We start from the raw sequence: 9,350 nt of genomic DNA on the forward strand, positions 1-9,350 counted from the left end.
ATTCAGTGGTCTGGTCAGCCTCTTTAATGTCCATCTTTGTGACGTGTCCCGCTGTGATGAGCTTCTCAATCTCAGCGCGGTATACACTCTCTTGGGCGGGGTTCTTGGCTAAGCGCCGCTCCGTGTTCAGCAGGTACCGTTCTATGGCGTCTGTCTTGGCGTGGAAAGTAGGCATTCCTTCTCGCCGCAGGAGTGGCGTGGCGTATCTCAACACGCCGTTGACCGGGACTCTCTTGGTCCCTGTCTCGAGGAGGTGAATGGCGTAAATGTCATCTTTAGAGCGAATGTCTTTCTTTCCATTCTTAAAGGGCATTTGTTCCAAGCTCCATAGCCGCTCTACGTGTTGCAGGAGTGCGGTTTCTCCCTCTGTGACTCGGGAGTGGAGACATCTAGTGGCTGTACTTCGGTTGAGAGATTTGGCGAGCGGGCCTTGGAGAGTCCATCCCAAACGGGTCTCGACTGCTGCAGGACAGCCTCGGGGTCCGGTATGAACCCGGTCTATCGGGACAATGAGGTCTGCATGGTCGGAGCCTATCAACAGGGTCGGCATAGCATTGTCTATGAGCGGGATCGGTAACTTGCGCAGATGTGCATATTTCTCCATCAGCTTGGCGACGGGGTATGTGTACCGCGACAGTCCTATTTCTTGGCTGGTGAAAGCGTCTGCAATCTGGTACCGTCGCTCAGGCTGGCCGCTTGCTGCGATAGAGAATGAGACATTCTCGCCCTTTATCGTCTTCAAATCTCGTCTTATTGTCCGAATTGTCATTTGGGTTTCGCTTCCCCGCAGCCCTAGCTGGGCCGCAGCGGAGGCGAGCAGCAGGGTCTTCTCTGACCCGTCATCGAGGACGGCGTAAGTGTCCAGGACTTTGTTCTGGTAGCTTAGTGTCACACGCACTACTTTTAGGAGTACTCGGGCTCCACTGCTGCTGGCGGGATCGATGTACATGACGCTCGCTTTGCGGCTGGATGGTGCAGGTGAAGGGCGCCGTCTGTTACTGTCGTGAAGTATGTCCAGATGGGCTCCATCGCACTTGGTGCACCTTTTCTTTAAGCGGCATTCGGCTGCCATGTGTGAGCGCGCACAGCGAAAACAGCGCTTGTTGGACTTTATCCATTGACCTGCTTCCTCCGCGTTCAGCTTGGGGAAGGAGTCACATTGCGCTAGCCAGTGTTCTTTCTCACAGTAGGGGCACACTATCTTCCACTTCTCCGTTCTGGAGGGGGTACTGTGGCTCCTGCTGCTCGGTACTGACTCCGATTGGTGCATCACAGTCACCGATCTTCTTCCATCATTTAGTCGTCTGGTTCCTTCTCTGGAGCCAGGGGTGCTCCGTCCGAATGTATCTAGCCGTAGGCTGCTGACTTCTCTCGCCAGGAAGTCTGCTAGATCGAGGAGGTTCGGTTCGGGGCCATTCGGGTCTCTGTGGTCCCTCTGCCGCCTAAAGCGCTCCTGACGAGCGGGCGGCAGCTTCTCCAGAATCCTTTCCACATTTGAGTTGGCGTAAAGTTCATACTTCCCCTTCTCTCTTTGCGCTCCCAACATCCCTACCAGGGACTGCACTCTGATGGACAGGTCGTCCAGTGCTCGATTGTCTATTGCTGGGGGTAAGCGGTCGATGTGTCGGATCTCCTGGATCACGTAATCCCATATGCGCCCATACCTCTGGTCCAATGCTACCAGCGCTGCTGTGTATGGGGTGGTGGAAGTCGCGTAGGCGAGCGCTATATTATGTGCGCGGGGCACCTTTAAGTGCTGCAGTAGGATGGCGTATTTGTGGCGTTCATCCAATACATCCACCAACATGGTCTCCAGACACATGCAGAGTTCTGTATACTGGGCCCGGTTCTCTTGGGTGAAGTCGGGTACCATAGGCGTGCCAATGTATGACGCTGACTGTGGATACATCGGCGAGCGTTGGGGGAGAGGCCTCCTAGGCGAGTCTCCTCCCGCTCCTTGGTATGGGCTGGTACCGGCAGTGTACCATGGCCCGCTTGTCCAGGTGCTGTTCCTCGGTGCGGGTCGTGCGTCGTGCTCACCCGTGTATAGAGTCGGGGGTCTGTAGCGCAGCTCCGCGGGAGTATAGCCTGGGCTGTACCGGACCTCCTGGGACTCATCGGGGACTACTTCTTCAGTACTGGCGGGGTGTGAAGTCATGTCTGGTTCCCACTGGTCCCCACCGTGAACTTGGTCAGTTACATTAGAGCCCGTAGGGGCCTCTATGGTCGGGGTAGTCTGGGCGTTGGGGTTAGACATACTTTTACTTTCTAGTTTTACCGCGTTTACTGTTAGTAGAAGACTAGGTTGTTGACTGACAGCGTAAGCCTCTAAGTACTGAGGGAGCCGCGCTGCGGGCGTTGGTTAGGAGGATCGTTTCGTGGAGTGTTCATCATAGGCCATTTCAATATTAATAACACTATATTAATATTACACTAATTACCCTCCGGCTCGAAGGACCAATTGTAACTGAGGGGTACAATTCCCTGACTGTATTACTAGATATGATACTTACTACCACTACCTTTGTACTTAATATTCGGCCACCCAGTACACGGCATAAATATATTATCATGAACACTCTCACGTAGATGAAACGGATCCAACACAAATGTACGAATTAGAAACAGGTCTTTATTTCCTACACAGCGATGGTGTGTAGAATAAGCACTTAATCACTTAATTACATTTATGAATTGAAATAGTATGCACTTTTATGGCAAGGAGTATTCGTCGGTATATCAATAGATAATGTCCAATCTCTGAAGGCGCAGGCGGTAAATATACGACCTGGAATAGTTAAGGAATAACAGCAATGATACTTTAATGATTATAGGCTGGATACACTAGAGGGGGTTAATCCGGTCGCTTGTAAGCCGACAGGAGTAGGAGGGGGGGGGGGGGTAGAATCCAGCTGCCTCGTCCGGCCAAGGGTATCCCAGGTGAACCCACTGTAGTGCCGTTCAATGCGCCGGCGATCCTTGGACCACAGATGAAAGCAGGTGGACTCTTTGTGGGCCGGCTCTCTCCGGTCCACGGGGGAGAGATGTGGAGAGACCTCGTCTTGCAGAGCGTCTCCTCACCTTGCGTCCTCTCCAGGGGGGGGGGTTCCAACACACGGTAGTGTCGGGGGTCTTTATCCATAGAATAATCAAAGTATCCAAAGCATAATCCGTGCCTGGGAAGGCGGGCTGTCGTCGGTAGAATAATCCGGTATACAGGTCCACTCGCTCGTCGGCTCTGGGGCTCCTCGGGTGCAGCTTCACATAGGGTCAACCACCCTGGGTAAGCAGCCAGTTCTCTGCCCGAAACGATGGGGTACTGACTACGGTAGTATTCTCACCGCACGAAGCACTATATATTAACAGACTATTATTAGCTTAATAGACTACGTCCAACTCGACGATATAGTGCCAAATATGACTATTCAAATATTAATATACACGATGTCTCAATACCGATGGTAGGCCGAACTTGGCCTTACTCCCACACGTGGCATCGCGGGGAGGCTTTACGTCTGTGACTCTATTGGAGGGTAAGAAACTGGACTGAAAAGAAAGTCCTACTTTAGTAGCGCAGTATATATACGCACTATGAACAAATAGTCCCATTAGTGGTGCGGTAGCCAAATTCCTACGCGGAACTAGGACTTGTTCGTACATGTCGAGCGGTACGTTTGAACTGGGTCTGAGGGGTATGGCAGCCTGGCACCAAGGTCTCGACCAATAGTAGAATGGAGACTATTATGGGATGTTCAGTAGGCTAGAATGGATATTCAATGCATATTGTACAAGGAATATACAAGGGATATCAGGGAATATTAGAGAATATACAAATACAATTAAATATATATATATAAATAAATATATATTCGGTTTAATCTGGCCCTTCACAACACACTGCGACAGATTCTCTACCTCTTCCAGGTAGGCCCTCTCATCGTTGGCAGAGATCAGGCCAGGGGAGGAAACTAACTTTTTGGCTTACCAGCCAACTGGCGAGTATCTGATTTTTTTTACCAGACAAACTGATTTTTTACCAGCCAAAAAAAATCGCTAATTGTGATAATTACTTCTTTGTATGTCTTCGTCTAAATTGATTTTCAATCATAGTAAAAATCACACCGTGTCTCTACTCTTTAAAATATTTATTAGCATAAAACATTAATAACAGTCTCTACTCTTCACAATATTAGCATACAACATGTATTAATCACACTGTCTCTACTCTTCAAAATATTAGGATATCACATATTAACATGAAAGAGGGAACTATTCTGGACTGGGTTGGGCTGAACTAGGCAGTGAAAGATGCTGGGTTGGGCTGGTCTAGGTTGGACTGAGTTGGGCAGTGAAAGAACCAAGCATTTCACTGTAATGTAATAGCTAAATAAAACAACTTGACTTGTTACATTTGCACTCTGGTTGGATACCAAACGTATTCTGGTTGTACTGTACTTGTGCTGTATGATGACAATACATTGGAACCGAATCTCATGACAAGTTGACAACGCTAGGGGTTCAGCAGGTGTATTCTGAATGCCAAGTATGACAACATCACCGTTGTGAAGGGCATATGGGCGAGTGGTGATATGGGGTGAAACCCGGTAATAATAAAATGTCACTCGGCTGCATTTAAGCAAAGCCGCTCAGTATAGTCCACTATGTTGAATGCGCGTTATGGTAGCTTGATGCTAGGTAGCTAGCCGGCTAATGCTGGTTAGCCTCACGTCCACTTGTCATTCTCATCCGACTCGAAGGAGAACGTCGTGTGCTGTTGTTCGTCCCCATGTCAGACCGCACTGATATCCGAAAGCGACGACTCTACATGCAATTATTTTCATCCACAATGTGTTTTAAGTGTGTCTACGTTGTCAAGCCGGTGACAGGAGTTTGTAGGTCTGCGCGCAGTGGTCTGTCCACTTCCCCTAGATGCGCGACATCTTCTAGAAAACGAGTGTTCATTGGAGGAGCTTAGAGCGCATCTGTACAACGATGATGTTAATTGGTTATGGTCGGATTATTATGAGGCACAAATGGGAAGAATCAAGGGGGAGTCAGATTTCGGCTTGTGCCAGTGAGCGAATCAGAAGATTGCAGAATGATTTTTTTGTTTTGTTTTGTAATTACTAGTACTCGCCAGACTGGCGAGTGCTCTTCATGAATCACTCGCCAAACGTAAACAATACTCGCATTTGGCGAGTAAAGTGGCCTAATTTCCTCCCCTGGATCAGGCCCACCACTACTGTGTCATCAGCAAATTTGATGATTGTGTTGTTGTTCCGCTGTGCCACACAGTCATGTGTGTACAGAGAGTAGAGGAGGGGACTCAGAACACAGCCCTGGGGGGCCCCTATGTTGAGCGTGATGGATGAGGAGGTGCAGTGCTCTTACCACCTGGGGTCTACCCATCAGGAAGTCCAAGACCCACTGGCAGAGGTCATAGTTCAAGCCCAGGTCCCTGAGCTTGGCTATGAGTTTGGAGGGGACTATGGTATTGAATGCTGAGCTGTAATCGATGAACAGCATTCTCACAGCTGGTGGTAGCAATGCTGAGAGCTGGGCTCGAACCCAGCATCTCCGGCATTAGTGGCGAGCGCCTTGCCCACTGCGCCACTTAGCCGCCCCCATATCTCACTTTCTTAGGTAAACGAATAGTAGACTATTTGATTTGTCCCAGTTATCAGATTTTCTAGTTTTAAATATGAATTATTTTTGGAGATGGAGATTAACTGGTTGAAGGCAAATATTTGTTTTAGCTTAAATCAAGCAGTCTATTACTGATGAAACAATACTGGTTGTTATGGAGATTGATGATTTAAGGAATAGTTTACCCAGGTAAGATGGCTGCATTTTTATCCCACTCTATCATCAGCAAATGTCTCCTCTATTTCTATGAGTTACAATATTTAAAAGGCTGATGAATGAATGAATGAATGAATGAATGAATGAATGAATGAATGAATGAATGAATGAATGAATGAATGAATGAACGAATGAACGAATGAATGAATGAATGAAAACTTTATTTAACAGATTGCAGAATGGGTACAATACAGTACGGCTCAATACACACAATTGTTAAAGGGATGCAGACCTGAGAAAGACGTTTGTCTTGTTTACATCAGGGTCATATCGACATAGGGACATACAGGTATTTAGTACCGATACAGAGAAGAGAAGGGGCGTGGCGCTTGACAGAATGATCGATGGGTGTTTGAGGAACTTTTGCCTAGTTGTAGCTGCTTTAAATAGGCCATAATCACCGCCGCTGAGCAATGCAGAGAAAGCAATTAATTATCCTGCCCTCCTCCATCTGCCTCAAAACAGAGGAGACGTCCTCTGTTTTTTTGTTAAATTGGGCGATCATGATGCTGACTTACTTAGTATTTGAAGTAAACCTGGCTATAGTCATGACAAACTTAAACAGTTGGTTGGGAATGTATGTCCATACATTGTTTGCTGGCTACATGTCACAACAATATGACCAATCAGTAGTGCAAATACTTGTCCAGGCCACTAATACTTGTCTACGCCACGAAGCCCCGCCTCAAACCCGTCCACGCCTGGCTCTGCGGCTCTGCAGATACCCCCTACTCCGCAGAGGCGTCGGGCTCCACTCCGCCTCGCAGCATGAGAAAGTGGCTTCCACTCGCTGTCTAGTCTAGGTAGAATGGGGGCGGGCATTAGCTCCAACCACAGAGCCAATCGCATCACTGTGCGCTACCCAACGTCCGAATGACGTGACTCAGACGTTCAAATCAAAATGGCCTGATTTACTGGAGGAGGAAAGGGGCTTAGCTGAATCAGAGCAATCCGCCAATATGGTATTTAGACACTAAAACACATTGATACGAACTCCTATTACTATAATACAATGCTAGAGACTGAAAAATGACATTTATAGTACATGTCACCTTTAAGTAATTGGCTACATCCAGCTTGTCTGTGATGAGCGTGTTGTCCGTCTTTATGTTTATGTTTGAGAATCTGGTTTTAAGTTTTTTACTGCAGCCTAGTTGATTATTGAGTAATTTCCAAAGTTCGCAGGGTTTGTTTTTGTTTTCCTCAGTTTTGTCGTTGATGAAATTTCTAGATGGAAGATACATACTGTATATATAGTGCTTTTAGAAAGAAAAGAAAAGATTGATTAATTCATTTATAATTTTTTGCAGGCCCAAAATGAACGTTGTTGTTTACATGTTGCGTGAATGTATCCCCTTCCCCACATGGAATGCATCCGATTGGAGAAAATTATATACTGGTGCTCTAGTCTGACATCTAGTGGCTAAGTGTTATCTATAGCACCTTTAAAAACTCATATTTCCCGTTTCTAGTGTTAGTCCAGTATCTAACAGATAGACTATCCGTTAGATACTGGCCTATGGTATTGATAATGGTATAGATAATTGGCATAGATAATTGGCCTATGGTATTTTTACCCAACCCCATAATATTGGGTCACCCAATATTATGGGGTTGGGTAAAAATACCATAGGCCAGTTGGGCACAACGTAATGTAAAGACGTGAAATAACTTTTTTGGCTTTGTTATGACACACCTTGTTCACTACCTTGCATTATTCAGTATCCAGTATCAAGAGCTGATAGCCCTACTCAATTGTAAACGCACCTGGCTCATCAACCATATGTGAAAACCTTTTGCCTGTGTCATATATATTTTTATATACCCGGCGCCTGAATACTTTTACCAACGGATCTCCAGTTCCACGTTCGCGTTCTGCACTCTGATTGGCCACTGACGTTTCTTAGGCGACTCTTTCGAAGTTGGTTAAGGTTAGCGTATGGAATCAGGGCTGGTGTTCTATCGCCCTGCTCTAAGACAAACTCTAACCTTAACCAACTTCGAAAGAGTGCCTAAGCTTAAGCGGTGAAAGAAAGCGGCGTCACACGATTGGCGCTACCTGAAATGTCAGTGGCCAATCAGAGCGCAGAACGCGGAACTGGAAATCCGTTGGTAAAAGTATTCAGGCGTCGGGGCTGGGATGTGGAGATGCAAGTTTTGACTTTTTATTGCTGTTTTTACCTCAAACGGAAAACCTCAAACTCTTATGAAGAGGAGAAAAAATACTCAAGATTAGCCACTTGCAGACGGCAGGGTGTGACGTACTGTATATTTTAGTTGATGAAATATTTTTGTTGACTAAATATTTTAGTTATAATAAAAAAATATATAAAAAATGTGGGGCCTCTAGTGACGAGGGGCCTCAAAAATATATATATATATATATTTGGGGCCTCTAATGACGAGGGGCCTCCAAAAGGCCTCTAGTGACGAGGGGCCTAAAAAAAATAAAAAAAAAAATAACTTGGGGCCTCTAGTGACGAGGGGCCTCCAAAAGGCCTCTAGTGACGAGGGGCCAAAGAAATAAAAGTTAAAAAAAAATCAAAAAAATGTTTGGGCCTCTAGTGACGAGGGGCCTAGAGGCCCAAATGGCCCGGTCGTTAATCCGGCCCTGACCAGGATATAGCCCCTTTCGTGACTGTGATACACGCCAACAAGGTTTGGCAGAGTGAATGTGAGTGAGTGCTTGGTCTTGCTTGCTCCAGTGCATTTCAAATCCAATGCATGCACTGCAGTGAAGCAGAGCCAAAACAACAACAAAAATTCAGCCAGGATTTTATGTTACGGTTTCACCTCCACAACCCTCTGCCTCCATCACACACCTCTGTGTCTGTCTCTATCAGAGTAAAACAGAGTAAAGGTAAAACAGAGTCCATTCTCTTCGGATCAAATAACAAACTCAGCAAGACCGACGGCTTCTCAGTTGCAGTGGGTGACAATATTGTCACAAGGAAAGATGAAATTACATACCTAGGTTCCATCCTAGAGGCAAATCTTTCCTGTGACAAAATGGCATCCAAGGTAATAAAAAAAGTCAACCAACGAACTCGATTCTTGTACCGGATCTCCTCTCTGGTAAACAAGAATACCCAGAAGACTCTGGCAGGAGCACTCATTCAAGGGTACTACGACTATGCTTGCACCTCATGGTACCAAAGCACCTCAAATGCGCTAAAAACTAAATTACAAACATCTCAAAACAAACTGGTCAGACTACTGCTTGACCTTACTCCTAGAAACCACCTCACCCCTGCCCACTTTGACAACCTAGGATGGCTTAGAGTAGACAACAGAGTACAGCAACTTGCAATGGGCCTGGTCTACAAGATACACTACAACTACATGACCAAGGTACCCATGTACATGTCAAAATACTTCCCAAAGGTCAGTGAATACCACAATCACAACACCAGAGGGATCTCCACAAATCATGTTAAACCCAGATTCGGCTCAAACAAGGGACTATACGTTTCGCAATTATGCCACAT

The sequence above is a fragment of the Notolepis coatsorum genome (genome assembly GCF_963971535.1).
Source record: "Notolepis coatsorum genome assembly, chromosome: 11".
Taxonomy (NCBI): Eukaryota; Metazoa; Chordata; class Actinopteri; order Aulopiformes; family Paralepididae; genus Notolepis; species Notolepis coatsorum.